At 46.3% G+C, this 14,471-nt stretch overlaps 1 long non-coding RNA gene across 1 annotated transcript; it reads left to right on the top strand.

Annotated features, from left to right (window-relative positions):
• The first annotated feature begins 9,368 nt into the window (after nt 1-9,368).
• Nucleotides 9,369-14,301, top strand: LOC144673676 (uncharacterized). The gene is made up of 3 exons (XR_013574402.1): nt 9,369-9,522; nt 10,569-10,675; nt 13,449-14,301. It is a non-coding gene; the product is annotated as an uncharacterized LOC144673676 (long non-coding RNA).
• The last annotated feature ends 170 nt before the right edge of the window (nt 14,302-14,471 follow it).

Raw genomic sequence — 14,471 nt, 5'->3', positions numbered from 1 at the left:
GAGCCAGGGTAACACTCCGGGTTCGAATCCCAAACAGCCCTTCTCTTCCTCTTTCATTCCCACACTCTGCCTCTGTGTTTGTTCTCGACTGTGATATTTCCACTGTAATTAGTGAAACGAGTGTGGATTGCTGTAAATACCTGTCTGGTTCACTAATGCCCTTTAGGGAAGGAAATCTTACCTCGTCTGGCCACACGTGACTCCAGGCCCACAGCGCTGTGGTTGACTCTTAAAATACCCCCTGAAATGACCACTCAATTGTAACAAAGATACATAAAAGGAATGAACTGACTACCCAGTATTTGACCAAGGCACTGGAAGCGACAATGGCAATCTCAGCCCTGTCGACCCTGCAAAGTATTCCTTACCAACATCTGCCTAACAGACTAGTCAAGCAAACAGCCTGACATATGGAAGCGTACCTTACAGATAATGCCTCAGACACCACCATCTCTGGGTATAGCTTGTCCCACCGAGGACAGGCCCAGCCGAGGTGGCAGCACAGTCGGGAGGGAATTGCCCTAGGAGTCCTCAATATTGATTCTGACCCCATGAAGTCTCCATGAAACAGGTCAAATGTGGGCAAGGAAAGCCTCGTGTTGATTAGCACGTATCATCTTCCCTCAGCTGATGAATCAGTGCTCCTCCATGTTGAACAGCATTTGAAGGTGGCAAGGGCGCACAATGTATTCTGGGTGGGAGACTTCAATGTCCATCGCCAAGCATGGCTCGGTTCTGCCACTACTGGCCGAGCTGGCTTAGTCCTAAATAACATAGCTGCTAGACTGGGTCTATAGCAAGTGGTGAGCGAAAAACATACTTGACCTCATCCTCACCAACCTGCCTGCCTCAGATGCATCTGTCCATAACAGTATTGACAGGGGTGACTGCTGCACAGTCATTGCGGAGACGAAGTCCCCGTCTTCACATTAACAATATCCTCCATCGTGTTGTGTGGCACTACCACCATGCTAAATGGGATAGATTTCGAATAGATCTAGACTCGGAATCCAGGAGACACTGTGGGCCATTGGACTTGAACATAATCTGTAACCTCATGGCCCTGCATATCCCTCACTGTACCATCGCCAGCAAGCCAGGGGATCAACCCTGGTTCAGTGAAGAGTGCAGGAGGCCATGTCAGGAGCAGCACCAGGCATACCTAAACATGAGGTGTCAACCTGGTGAAGATACAACAAAGGGCTACTTGCATGCCAAACAGCATAAGCAGCAAATGATGGACAGGGCTAAGTGATCCCACAACCAATGAATCGGATCTAAGCTCTGAAGTCCTGTGACAATCAGTCGAGAATGGTGGTGGACAATTAAGCGACTCACTGGAAATGGAGGTTCCACAAATATCCCCAAACTCAATGATGGGGGAGCCTAGTACATCAGTGGAAAAGATAAGGCATTTGCTACAATCTTCAGCCAGAAGTGCCGAGTGGGTGGTCCATCGGCATCCCCCAGAGGTCCCCAGCATCACAGATGCCAGTCTTCAGCCAATTCGATTCACCCCACGTGATATAAAGAAGCGACTGAAGGCACTGGGTACTTCAAAGGCTATGGACGCTGACAATATTCTGGCAATAGTACTGAAAACTTGTTCTCCAGAACTTACCGCGCCCTTAGCCATGCTCTTCCAGTACAGCTATAACACTGGCATCTATCTGGCTATGTGGAAAATTGCCCAGGTATGTCCTGTACACAAAAAGCAAGACAAATCTAACTCAGCCAATTACCGCCCCATCAGTCTACTCTCTGCCATCAGTAAAGTAATGGAAGGGGTCACTGACAGTGCTATCAAACAGCACTTACTTAGCCATAACCTGCTCACTGATGCCCGGTTTGGGTTCCGCCAGGGCCACTCAGCTCCTGATCTCATTATAGCCTTAGTTCAAACATGGACAAAAGAGCTGAACTCCAGAGGTGAGGTGAGAGTGACTGCCCTTCACATCAATGCAACATTTGGCCGAGTGTGGCATCAAGGAGCCCTAGCAAAACTGGAGTCAATGGGAATCTGGGGGGAATACTCTCCACTAGTTGGTGTCATGCCGAGCACAAAGGAAGATGGTTGTGCTTGTTCGAGGTCAGTCATCTCAGCTCCAGGACATCACTGCAGGAGTTCCTCAGGGTAGTGTCCTCAGCCCAACCATCTTCAGCTACTCCATCAATGACTTTCCGCCCATCATAAGGTCAGAAGTGGGGATGTTCGCTGATGATTGCACAATGTTTAGCACCATTCGCGACTACTCAGTTACTGAAGCAGTCTATGTCCAAATGCAGCAAGGCCTGGATAGTATCCAGGCTTGGGATGACAAGAGGCAGATAACATTCGTGCCACACAAGTATCATGCAATGACCATCTCCATCAAGAGAGAATTCATTCATCACCCCTTGATGTTCAAGGCATTACCATCACTGAATCCCCCAGTGTCAATATCCTCGTTGTTACCATTGACCAGAAACTGAACTGGACTAGCCATATAAATACTATAGCTACAAGAACAGGTCAGAGGCTAGGAATCATGCGATGTGTAACTCATCTCCTAACTCTCGCAAAGCCATCTACAAGGCATAAGTCAGATGTGTGATGGAATACTCTCCACTTGCCTTGCTGAGTGCAGCACCCACAACACTCAAGGAGCTTGAGACCATCCAGGACAAAGCAGCCCAATTGATTGGCACCGCATCCACAAACAATCACTCCCTCCTCCACCGACGCACCGTAGCAGCGTTGTAGATGCATTGCAGGAATTCACCAAGGCTCCTTAGGCAGCACCTTCCAAACCCACGACCGTAACCATCCATAAGGACAGGAGCAGCAGCTAGATGGGAACGACACCACCTGGAAGTTCTCTGCCAAGTCACTTACCATCCTGACTTGCAAATATATTGCCGTTCCTTCACTGTCGCTGGGTCAAAATCCTGGAACTCCTTTTCTAACAGCACTGTGGGTGTACCTACACTACACGGACTGCAGCGGTTTAAGAAGGCAGTTCACCACCACCTTCTCAAGGACAACTAGGGATGGGCAATAAATGCTGGCCTAGCCAGCGATGCCCACATCCCGAGAATGGATAAAACAAAGAAAAATATCAGCATGAAAGATATAATAAGAGATTGGCCCTTTCTATGTATATCCTACAACAACAACTTATATTTATAAAGCGCCTTTAACCAAATGAAACGTCACAAGGCGCTCCCCAGGAGCATTATATAACAAAGTGTGACACTGAGCCACATATTCAGTCAGAGGACTAAAAGCTCGGTCAAAGGGGAGACTTTAAGCACTGTCTTAAAGTAGGAAAGTATCGACTTCATGTTCCAGCTAACAGCAATGGTGCTTCTCATTAGTGAAGAAGTCACTTGAGTTCAAGTTTAACAAGACGGAGAAAGTTTTCTCTAGTGAAGAGATCGGGAATGAAAAAAAAGCCAAATATTCAGTTTATTGCTAGTTTCCCTGATGACAACTGACCAGGAATCGGCGCTTCCATTGGACCAACAGCGAATAGGGTGGAGGGTTTTGGAAATTGAAAGTTACACATGAGCAGCTTGTGGGACTATTTCACCTCACTGTCAATTTCATGTTCCAGCTCACAGATACCGTTATTTTCATTGGCTGAAGAAGTCGTTTGTGTTGAACCTAAACAGGCAGTTTTGTGGTTTAAGAGATTTGAGATGGAACAAAAAGAGGCAAAAGCAGCATAGATAAGCCAGCTCGAGAAATGATTTGGTCGCTCCCTTGGTGGTCTAGTGGTTAGAATTTAGCACTTTCACTGCTGCGGCCCGGGTTCGATTCCTGGTGAAAGAATGAAGGTTTGTGGATTTCGAGAAATTGTTTAAGCAAGTATTGATAATTTACTGATTGAAAATATTTGGCAGCTCTGCCAGAAGCAGCAGAGTGAGAGTATCGCCTCGGAGCTAGAAAAATCAGACTTGGAACAAGTGGAGAACACAGAGGTGGAGTGAGGGAAAGGCTGAAGTGTAGGGCTGGTTGTAAAGCACTGACCAGAGATATTGGTGCGAGGCAAAATATGGGTGGGAGGAGGACAAATGTTGCTCTCTACTGATTGTACCGTCACAACTATCACTCCTGATCACTCACCCTGCTCTTTGAAAGCAGCAAGAATGGCCTCTTTCTTTGCTCTAACTTTTTATAATTTTATGTTTCCCAACAACACGGGTCATTCTGCCATTCATTAACCCGCTCGAGCGAGATGTACTTTCTTACTTGTATTCGGCTCTTAACAAACCAAAACACGGAGAAAATTCAGCGAATTTTCTTGTCATTTCTAGTACCAGGTTTGTCACGAGACTAACTGAGCGACACATAAATGGTGCCAATCCTTCACTGGAGCTCACCACGTCCAAAGAGCACTGTTACCATCAGCCTGTTATGTACCTTCTTGCAGTGCATCTGCTGAACAATATGTTTATCACAGCTCTGCTTTCTTCACATTGAAATCCAGTGTGAAAATATGAACAATTTCAAAGCTGAACAACGTACTAGAACGTGCTCGTACAACGTACAAACGGACTTGAAGGAAAGTGTGACTGTGGATAATAGGCACTGTGGACATTCCTGTAATCAGAATTTGGGAGGATCAGGAAGATGAGATCCTGGTGTCTCTTTACCCTGCAAGATTGTCTGCAAACCTATCGCCTTGCGTCTTATTTTCCCACGAACTGACTCTGTCTGCATCCAGCAGCTAATTGACCTGGGAGCTGGACACGAGACAGGGACAGAAGCAGAAAGAGATGCGACATGAAAGTGCTTTGAATTTGATGTCTGCCAGTTGCTTTCAATGGTGAATGCCTGCCTTGCAGCGATTAGTTGGAGGTTTTTTCCCCTTTTTGAAAGAAGCAAGATTTTAAAAGTCCCACAGCGCCCAGCGTAGGGCTCATAACAACGGCCCTGAGATTAAGAGTCACATGTTCTACCGACTGAGCTAGCTGGGCAAGTGATCAAGGTCTGCTTCATATCCCAACACACATGGAGACACTTGTTGCTTTCAACCTGATACCTCAGCTTGTTCCGAATATCAATGTGTGTAAGGTAATCACCCTACAAAAGCCCCAAGGTTGCAATGCATTCCTCTCAATCATTAATAACATCATTCACATCTTCGACTTCTTAGCTGCACCTCCTTCCAAACATTGTGATCCATTTTCCTCAGGATTTGTTCCTGGATTTAATATTTATCTGCTTTATGAACTCATTTTGAAATCAGATTATCTTCAACATCCACACAAATTGAATTGCAAACCTGACGGACAAACAATGGAAAACAAGTAACTCAGTCACACAAATCCCATGGTGCTCATTTTCAGATCTTCAACAGTCAGATTTTCAATGAAATGAAGTAATTTTACAGTGAAATGACTTGGAAAGGTGGTGCGATTTTTATTTGTGACTCACTCACTCGGGAATTCTGTAAATGCTGCTCGGAGGTTTAGTGACCGGGATATAATTTACCTACGTTTTCCTGAGCCTGTGCTCGGTGTATTGGGAGGTTTTGCCCGGGTTGGAGTATCTCGCGTCCCAGGGATGGGCAGTAACCCGCTGATTGAAGCTGCAGTCGCCGCTTTCTGCTGGCAGCGGGTGACTGGAGAGTGCGGGGCCGGAATATTGCTGCTTTTCCCTGTCTCACTCACGGTGGAGCTGACGATGAGGGAATCGTTGATGGGTTTGTCTGAAACCAATAATTTCTTAGATTTCTACTGGGTTAGATGAAGGTACATATTTTTCAAAAAGCTGTTTGTGCTGGAGCTCACTGGACAACAGTAGATCTGGAACCCTTTTGGGGATATTATCTTGTAGCCCACGTACCCAATGGCAACCCTGAACTGCGTGACAAAGAATGCTGATGGGGGGAAAACAGTAAAGTCTTCACTTCTGCATTGTCTTGAATCACCAACCTTTCAGTTAACAAGAAAACACACTGACCAATTGTGCCTCAGAGACTTATACAAGTTCAGACTACAAGGTATCCTAACCAGGGTGTCAGTGAGTCAAATCTTCAGATTGCCACTACCCAGATGACTATCGCTCTCTATCCGTCTTGCGCTTCCAAAATAAAAGTTGGGTCACTCATTGTGAACACATGGAAACAGTCTGATCCCGCCCACTGCAGGCCCATCCATATCACTGGGAACCAGCTCTCCTACAACCGGTGCCGTCTCCCTTCAAGCCTCTCGCTGTATTGTCTGTTTCCAAGTATTCTGATTGTCCCGAAGCCAATATTAGGTTTGGATTCCTGATGTGCAGTAACGAGAATCATTTAAATGTCTCAGATCAGTTAATTTCACAGATAACATCAGAGTCAATTTTCCATAGTCTTAAAGAAGAGGAAGGTGTCTTAACTGTCTCTGGTCAGTCGGGCTGTTCACCCTTCATTCTCTGATTCCATTCCTGAAAGCGGATTTTCATTTTCTCTTTGAGTTCCTTGACTACATCTGGCAGCATCTTTGATTTGAGAGGCATAATTTATAGTTCAGATGTAATGCAGTTCCGATGAAAGATTACAGACCTGAAATGAAAACTATGTTTATCTCTCCACAGAGGCTACCAGGTCTGCTGAGAATTCCAGTATTTTCTGTTTTTATTTCAGATGACCAACATCTGCAATATGTTGCTTTTCTTTACCTGATTAGTGAAACATATAAGATTCTGAGTGTACCTGGCAGGGCGGATGTTGAGAGGATGTTACCTCTTGTGGGAGAATCTAGAACTAGGGGTCATTGTTTAAAAATAAGCGGTCACCCATTTAAAACAGAGAGGCAAAGTTTTTTTTTTTCTCAGAGAGTCATGAGTCTTTGGAACTCTCTTCCTGAAAAAACTATGGAAGCAGAGTCTTTGAATATTTTTAAGGCAGAGATGGATATATTCTTGGTAAGCAAGGGGGTGATTGATTATCGGGGGTAGACGGGGTACAGATTTCAGGTTACTGTCAGGTCAGCCATGATCTTATTAAATGAAAGAGCAGGCTTGAGGGGCCTAATGGCCTACACCTGCTCCGTGTTCTTATGTAGTGTTAAGGATGTGGAACCCATTACCAGCAGATTTCGAGATCCATGTCTGAGCTGAAAACGTGCAGGTAAGCTCACATTGTAAACAGATTGTTCACCAGGTGGAAATAGAAAGGGATTCGCCCTATCATCCCAATTACTGACACAGCAACACAGTCTCGCTGGTGTTTTGACTGATGCAGTTGGTAAAGCGGAGTTATTTAAAATTCCCAGAAGGAAACCTTAAACATCTGTCACAACCTATCATTTTAAGTGTTATGTTTGAGATGCGACCCTAAATTCAGGAATCAGCTCTCGAAGTTTTAAATTAAACAAAATGAAACATTTTATTAATTTACACAGATGAGAATGTATATACACGTGGCTACAAATTATTACTCTCAGAACTTTTGAAAAATTCCCAAACTAATCTCCATTAAGGCAACAGCAACCCATAGACTTAACCAGACACCAGGCAAAGCATTTTCACCATACGAATTCAAAATGAGGTTCTTTTCATTTGTTCCTTGTGGAGTCAATTGGAGGCTTGCAGCTGCCTTTTGATCTCACGTTGCCTCTGTTCTGCACACCCAAAATGATTGTCTTGTTATAACTACCATTACTGATTGAATGCAAATTCTCATTTTCCCACCAGCCTCTTTGAACACACCCTTTTAACAATGAAAGTCCTTTCATAATACCAATTTTATTAAAAAATATAAATATATTGCTTGGTAGCTGCTAGGTAGGTGTCCATTTTCACCCTACTTCTTGAATGCTCTATTAAAAAATGCAAATGCACGTTATTCCTCTTCCATCTCAAAACTAGCACACATCAAAGCACCCAGGCTAGCTGGCCTTAATCCAGATAAGACACACCCACAGACTAAACCTCTATTTTAAAATAAAAGTATTTTCCAAAATATTATGTACATTAACAGCTTCATGACACCGGTGGGAGGCCATTCAGATACTTCACGTGAGCAAAGGGCTTTATTCAGTTTGCCCACATGTTAACATCCATCTTTAAAGGTTCAAAGGATTTGATCCACAATCAGAGGATTGCTAGTGGCAAAAGACGGTTTAAAAGCCACCAACTCACCCCATCTGCTGAGATTCCGCTGAGTTCAGATCTAACTCTAGGGGTTTGTTCTGCTGTTCATTACACCCAGGAGAGAATAATGGTGGAGCCCAGAGTAATTTGGTCGCTGTATCAATTGATTCAACAATTTGATGCCTTTCCCCAATGGCACCCATCGTATCTGATTACATGACAGAGGTTTCTATCCGACATTTTCGCCCTTCAATGGCGGATCGATCACCCGGCATTCGCTGCGGGAGAGAATGTGCCCTATTCTCACGAGAAAAGTTCCTTGCACATGCGCACTGTTGTATGTGCTTGGAGCGTGCGCAATGCGGTCTGTTTCATGAGCATGCGCAGTGCTGGTCTGAGACTGAAGCTGCTCGGAGCCGGAGAGGGAATATCGAGTGGAGCAAATAACAGAGTTAGTGGGTGTGTGAGGAGGAATGGAGCCAGCGGAGTGGGAATGGAGGCTTCATAAAGACACAGTGCAGGTTGAAGACCCCAAATAACAAGGTACGGGGGTTGCGGTTGCAGAGAACGGACCGAAAAAGTCTGTTTTTTTCTCTTTGCCAGGCCCGGGGTAACGGCCGCCATCTTTATAGGGAGAGGGGTGGGGGGAGTGGAATGTGCAGCAGGGCGCATGCGCGGTCATCTTGATCCAGGTAGCAGGAGGAGAGAATGTTGTGCATTTCTATCCTGGACTGACAGGGATGGATTTTGGAAACTCCTTTTACAGGGGGTTAGAAGGGGAGGATTTACACACAGCAAACTTAGACCATGAGAAATATTTGTCTCTTCTCAATTTATGTCCTGGATTGACAGTGATGGATTGTTTGTAAACTCCTTTTTCACAGAATCACTGAATCACACAGTGCTGAAGAGGCCCTTCGGCCCATCGAGTCTGCACTGACACGTGAGAAACACCTGACCTACCTCCCTAATCCCATTTTCCAATACTTGGCCTAAAGCCTTGAATGTATGACGTGCCAACTGCTCATCCAGGTTTAATGGATTTAGGCAACCCGCCTCCACCACCCTCCCAGGCAGTGCATTCCAGACCATCACCAGCCTCTGGGTAAAAAAGTTTTTCCTCACATTCCCCCTAAACCTCCTGCCCCTCACTTTGAACTTATGTCCCCTTGTGACAGACCCTTCAACTAAGGGGAACAGCTGCTCCCTATCCACCCTGTCCATGGCCTTCATAATCTTATACACCTCAATCAGGTCGCCCCTCAGTCTTCTCTGCTCCAACGAAAACAACCCAAGACTATCCAACCTCTCTTCACAACTTAAATGTTCCATCCCAGGCAACATCCTGGTATATTAAATGGGAAGGATTTGCGGATTGGAAACAGAAACAAAACTTCACATTAAGATCTGACAGAATGACTTGATTCATCGGAACTTGATATTATCGGCCTTGAATTGTAAGCATTGAGTTCCAGGTCATTGCCACTCACTGTGTAAAATTTTTTCCTCATATGCTCCCTGTAGATCTTGCCCCAAATCTTAAATTTGTAATCCCTTAAATCTGTATTCATGTAATCCTTTTATGATCAGATACTGTGAACAGCCTTTCTTTAACTACCCTATCTAAACCTATCATAATCTTGTACACCTCTATCAAATCTCCCCTCAATCTACTTTTCTCCAAGGAGAACAACCCCAGTTTCTCCAAAGTAATCTTACAACATCCCTCATCCCTCGACCCATTCTGACAAATCTCCTCTGCCCCCTCTCAAGGACCCTCACATCCTTCATAATGTGTGGTGATCACTGGTTTGCACAGACCCGGATGTTCTGTGCCCATGTGTATGACATCATCACACATCAACAATTACACGGTGACATCATCACACATCGACAATTACACAGTGACATCAACCCACTCCCCGGGTATTTCCTCAACTGGGAGATTTTTCTCTGACTCCAGTGCTTCTGATATCTTTCCAGCTGCAGGCTCCAACAGAAGTGTTCAACATTGCAAACTCTGAATTTATTTCAGAGCTGAATGTTTTTGACCATTTATCTACAATCTAGACTTTTGTGCAGTGCTCCGTTATCTGTAAGAGGTTTCATGCCTCAGGGGCTGGTGTGACTTCTTTACTGTGGATCTAAATCCATGTTCATCCATTCCTCCATTTCACCTCTGCCCCCCAATCACTTCTCTGCCATTGTCTAACTTCCTCTGTCTCTAGTTATGGGTGTATTTTAGCTCCATTTAGGATTTTACTGTTACTTCTGCCAACAGTGTCTAAAGGAAGTTTCCATCGCTCCCCAACCCTGACCATGTGCTGCTGTCTTCCTAGCTTTACCTTCCCATCTTTCATAGTCAGGAATTGTTTTCCTCGCACTATAATCCATTTCTCTTCCACTTCTGAGCTTCTGTTGACCATCAAATTCTGTATAGTTTTTATTCTCTGTAATTCATTCTGCATGGCCTGAAATGTTAGCTCTGTTTCTCTCTCCACAGATACCAGCAAATATTGCCAATCCCCAGTTGCCTGTGGAGAAGATGATGTTTGACCTTCTTGAACCGCTGCAGTCCGTGTGGTGAAGGTGCTCCCACAATGATGTTGGGTAAGGAGTTACAGGTTATTCACCCAGCGATGAGGAAGGAACATTGATATACATCCAAATCACCAACAATAATTTGTATTTATATCGCACTTTTAATGTAAAACAATATTCCAAGGCATTTCACAGAAATGTTGCAAAGCAAGGTTTAACACTGAGCAACATATGGAGATATTAGGGCAGGTGACCAAAAGCTTGGTCAAATGGGTCGGTTTTAAGGAGCATCTTAAAGGAGAGAAAGAGAAGTGGAGAAGTTTAGGGAGGAAATTCCAGAGCTTGTGGCCAAGGCAAATGAAAGAATTGTCACCAACGGTGGAGCGATTAAAATTAGGAATTCTCAGGAGGCCGGAATTAGAGGAGCTGAGATACCTCAGAGGGTTGTGAGGCTGGATTACAGAGATAGGGAGGGTCAGACCCTGGAGGGATTTGAAAATACGGATGAGAAATTTAAAATTTTGCTTCTTATCCTGGAGCCTTTGTAGGTCGGTGAGCACAGGGGTGATGGGTGAACAAGACTTGGTGTGAGTAAGCGCATACGTAGCAGAGTTTTGGATGGCCTCAAGATTACAGGGAGGCTGAATGTGGGAGGCCGGCCGGGAGTGCGTTAGGATAGTTAAGTCTCGAGGTAACAAAGGAATGGATGAGAGTTTCAGCAGCAGATGAGCTGAGACTGGGGTGGAGTCGGGCGATGTTACTGAGGTGGAAATAGGTGATCTTGATGATGATGTGGATATATGGTTGGAAGCTCATCTTGGGGTGAAATATTTCACCATGGTTGTGAACAGTCTAGTTCAGCCTCAGACAGTTGTCAGGAAAGGGATGGAGTCGGTGGATAGGGAGTTGAGTTTGTAGCGGGGACTGAAGACAATGGCTTCAATCTTCTCAATATTTAAATGGAGGAAATTTCTGTATATCCAGTACTGGATGTCAGACAAGCCAGGACGGTGTGTGACTTGGAGGGGAACTTGGAGGTGATGGTCTTCGCATACACCTGTTACCCTGGTCCTAGGTGGTGGAGGTTGAGGGTTTGGGAAGTTTTGTCAAAGTTCTGGTTTAGTTGTAGATCTATAACGAACCTCTCCTCATCCCCTACCTCTCCCACTCCCCTTCTCTCTCTGCCTCTCCCACTCCCCTTCTCTCCCTACCTCTCCCACTCCCCTTCTCTCTCTGCCTCTCCCACTCCCCTTCTCTCCCTACCTCACCCACTCCCCTTCTATCCCTGCCCCTCCAACTCCCCTTCTCTCCCACTCTCCTTCTCTCTCTGCCTCTCCCACTCCCCTTCTCTCCCTGCATCTCCCACTCCCCTTCTCTCCCTGCCTCTCCCACTTCCCTTCTCTCTCTGCCTCTCCCACTCCCCTTCTCTCCCTGCCTCTCCTTCCCTTCTCTCTCTGTCTCTCCCACTCCCCTTCTCTCTCTGCCTCTCCCACTCCCCTTCTCTCTCTGCCTCTCCTACTCCCCTTGTCTCTCTTTCTCTCTCTGTCACATAGAATTCTCCAGCCCAGCGAGTTGTGGATGCTCCATCATTGAATATATTTCAGGCTGAAATGGGGAGATTTTTGGTCTCCCAGGGAGTCGAGGGATATGGGGAGTGGGCGGGAGAGTGCAGTTGAAGCCCAAATTCAGCCACGATCGTGTTGAATGGTGGAGCAGGCTCGACTGGGTGTCAGGACTTCTCTTGATCACTACTTATGCTCCTAAAGAGACCAGAGTCTTGTGTAGGCCCAGACCGGGTGGCAGGTTCCCTTCCCTGAAGGACATTAGTTGAACCAGTTGGGTTTTTATGACAATCCAGCAGTTTTCATGTTCGAGTTCTAGTTTAGTTGTAGATCTATAACGAACCTCTCCTCATCCCCTACCTCTCCCACTCCCCTTCTCTCTCCGCCTCTCCCACTCCCCTTCTCTCTCTGCCTCTCCCACTCCCCTTCTCTCTCTGCCTCTCCCACTCCCCTTCTATCCCTGCCTCTCCAACTCCCCTTCTCTCCCTGCCTCTCCCACTCCCCTTCTCTCTCTGCCTCTCTCACTCCCCTTCTCTCCCTGCCTCTCCCACTCCCCTTCTCTCCCTGCCTCTCCCACTTCCCTTCTCTCTCTGCCTCTCCCACTCCCCTTCTCTCTCTGCCTCTCCCACTCCCATTCTCTCCCTGCCTCTCCTTCCCTTCTCTCTCTGTCTCTCCCACTCCCCTTCTCTCTCTGCTTCTCCCACTCCCCTTCTCTCTCTGCCTCTCCCACTCCCCTTCTCTCCCTGCCTCTCCTTCCCTTCTCTCACTGTCTCTCCCACTCCCCTTCTCTCTCTGCCTCTCCTACTCCCCTTGTCTCTCTTTCTCTCTCTGTCACATAGAATTCTCCAGCCCAGCGAGTTGTGGATGCTCCATCATTGAATATATTTCAGGCTGAGATGGGGAGATTTTTGGTCTCTCAGGGAGTCGAGGGATATGGGGAGTGGGTGGGAAAGTGCAGTTGAAGCCCAAATTCAGCCACAATCGTATTGAATGGTGGATCAGGCTCGACGGGGTGTCAGGACTTCTCTTGATCACTACCTATGCTCCTAAAAGAGACCAGAGCCTTGCGTAGGCCCAGACTGGGTGGCAGGTTCCCTTCCCTGAAGGACATTAGTGAACCAGTTGGGTTTTTATGACAATCCAGCAGTTTTCATGGTCACTTTTTCCTCGTGCCGGCCCCACAAATTCCCAGATTCATTCAGCTCAATTTCACAACCTGCCTTTGTGTTTTTGTGGGTTCTCTCTCACTCCCTTTTTTCTGTTTTAAATCAATTTCACAGGGGATTAGAAGGGGAGGATTTACAGTCGGGAAACTGAAACCAAACATCACATCAGGATCTGACGGAGTCGCCCTATTGAACATGGACGGACAAAGCACCGTTCACAGTGGGGAGACATCGTGGAAATGTGGGGATTGTGGAATGGGATTCAGATTCCCGTCTGAGCTGGAAACTCATCGATGCACTCACACTGGGGAGAGACCGTTCATCTCCTTCGTATGTGGGGAGGGATTTACTCGATCGTCCAGCCTGCTGACACACCAGTGAGTTCACACTGGGGAGAAGCCGTTCACCTGTCCCGAGTGTGGGCAGGAGTTCACCCGATCATCAGGGCTGCATCAACACCAGCAACTTCACACAGGGGAGAGACCGTTCACCTGCTCCCAGTGTGGGAAGGGATTCAGTCAATTATCGCATCTGCTGACACACCAGCGAGTTCACACTGACAAGAGACCTTTTAAATGCCCAGACTGTGGAAAATGCTACAAAAGTTCCGGGAACCTGATGTACCATCAACGTGTTCACACTGACGAGAGGCCGTTCAGGTGCTCTCACTGTGGGACTGGGTTCAGGGAATCATCTCAACTCACTGTACACCAGTGAACTCACACTGGGGAGAGACCGTTCACCTGCTCCAAGTGTGTGAAGGGATTCACTCGGTGATCCAGCCTGCTGAGACACCAGCAAGTTCACAAGTAACTCAGAACATTGATTAGATTTTGCTGTTAGTCACATCCAGGACTGAACCATGTACATTGGGGTCTGTTTCTGCTGATGTTAGTAAATTTCAGCCCAGTTATAGGTGTTAATATTAAAAAAGTATATCATATGATAAAGTCAAATAAATCAGCTTTGTATGAAATACAGTGAGTTGTATCTTTTTAGTGGCTCTAACACAAGTTAGTTCATGTTGAAGGACCCTCCCTCTCTCCTGCCTTCTCCACCCTCACCTCCAACAACAAGTGTGAGGAGCTCATGGAGCTTCTTTGTCACTCAGATTGAGACAATCCGATCAGCTGCCTC

The sequence above is a fragment of the Cetorhinus maximus genome, unplaced genomic scaffold, assembly GCF_964194155.1.
Source record: "Cetorhinus maximus unplaced genomic scaffold, sCetMax3.hap1.1 HAP1_SCAFFOLD_431, whole genome shotgun sequence".
In the NCBI taxonomy this organism is placed as follows: domain Eukaryota; kingdom Metazoa; phylum Chordata; class Chondrichthyes; order Lamniformes; family Cetorhinidae; genus Cetorhinus; species Cetorhinus maximus.
Note: the sequence above shows the minus strand (reverse complement) of the source record. Positions and strands in the feature narration are given on the sequence as shown.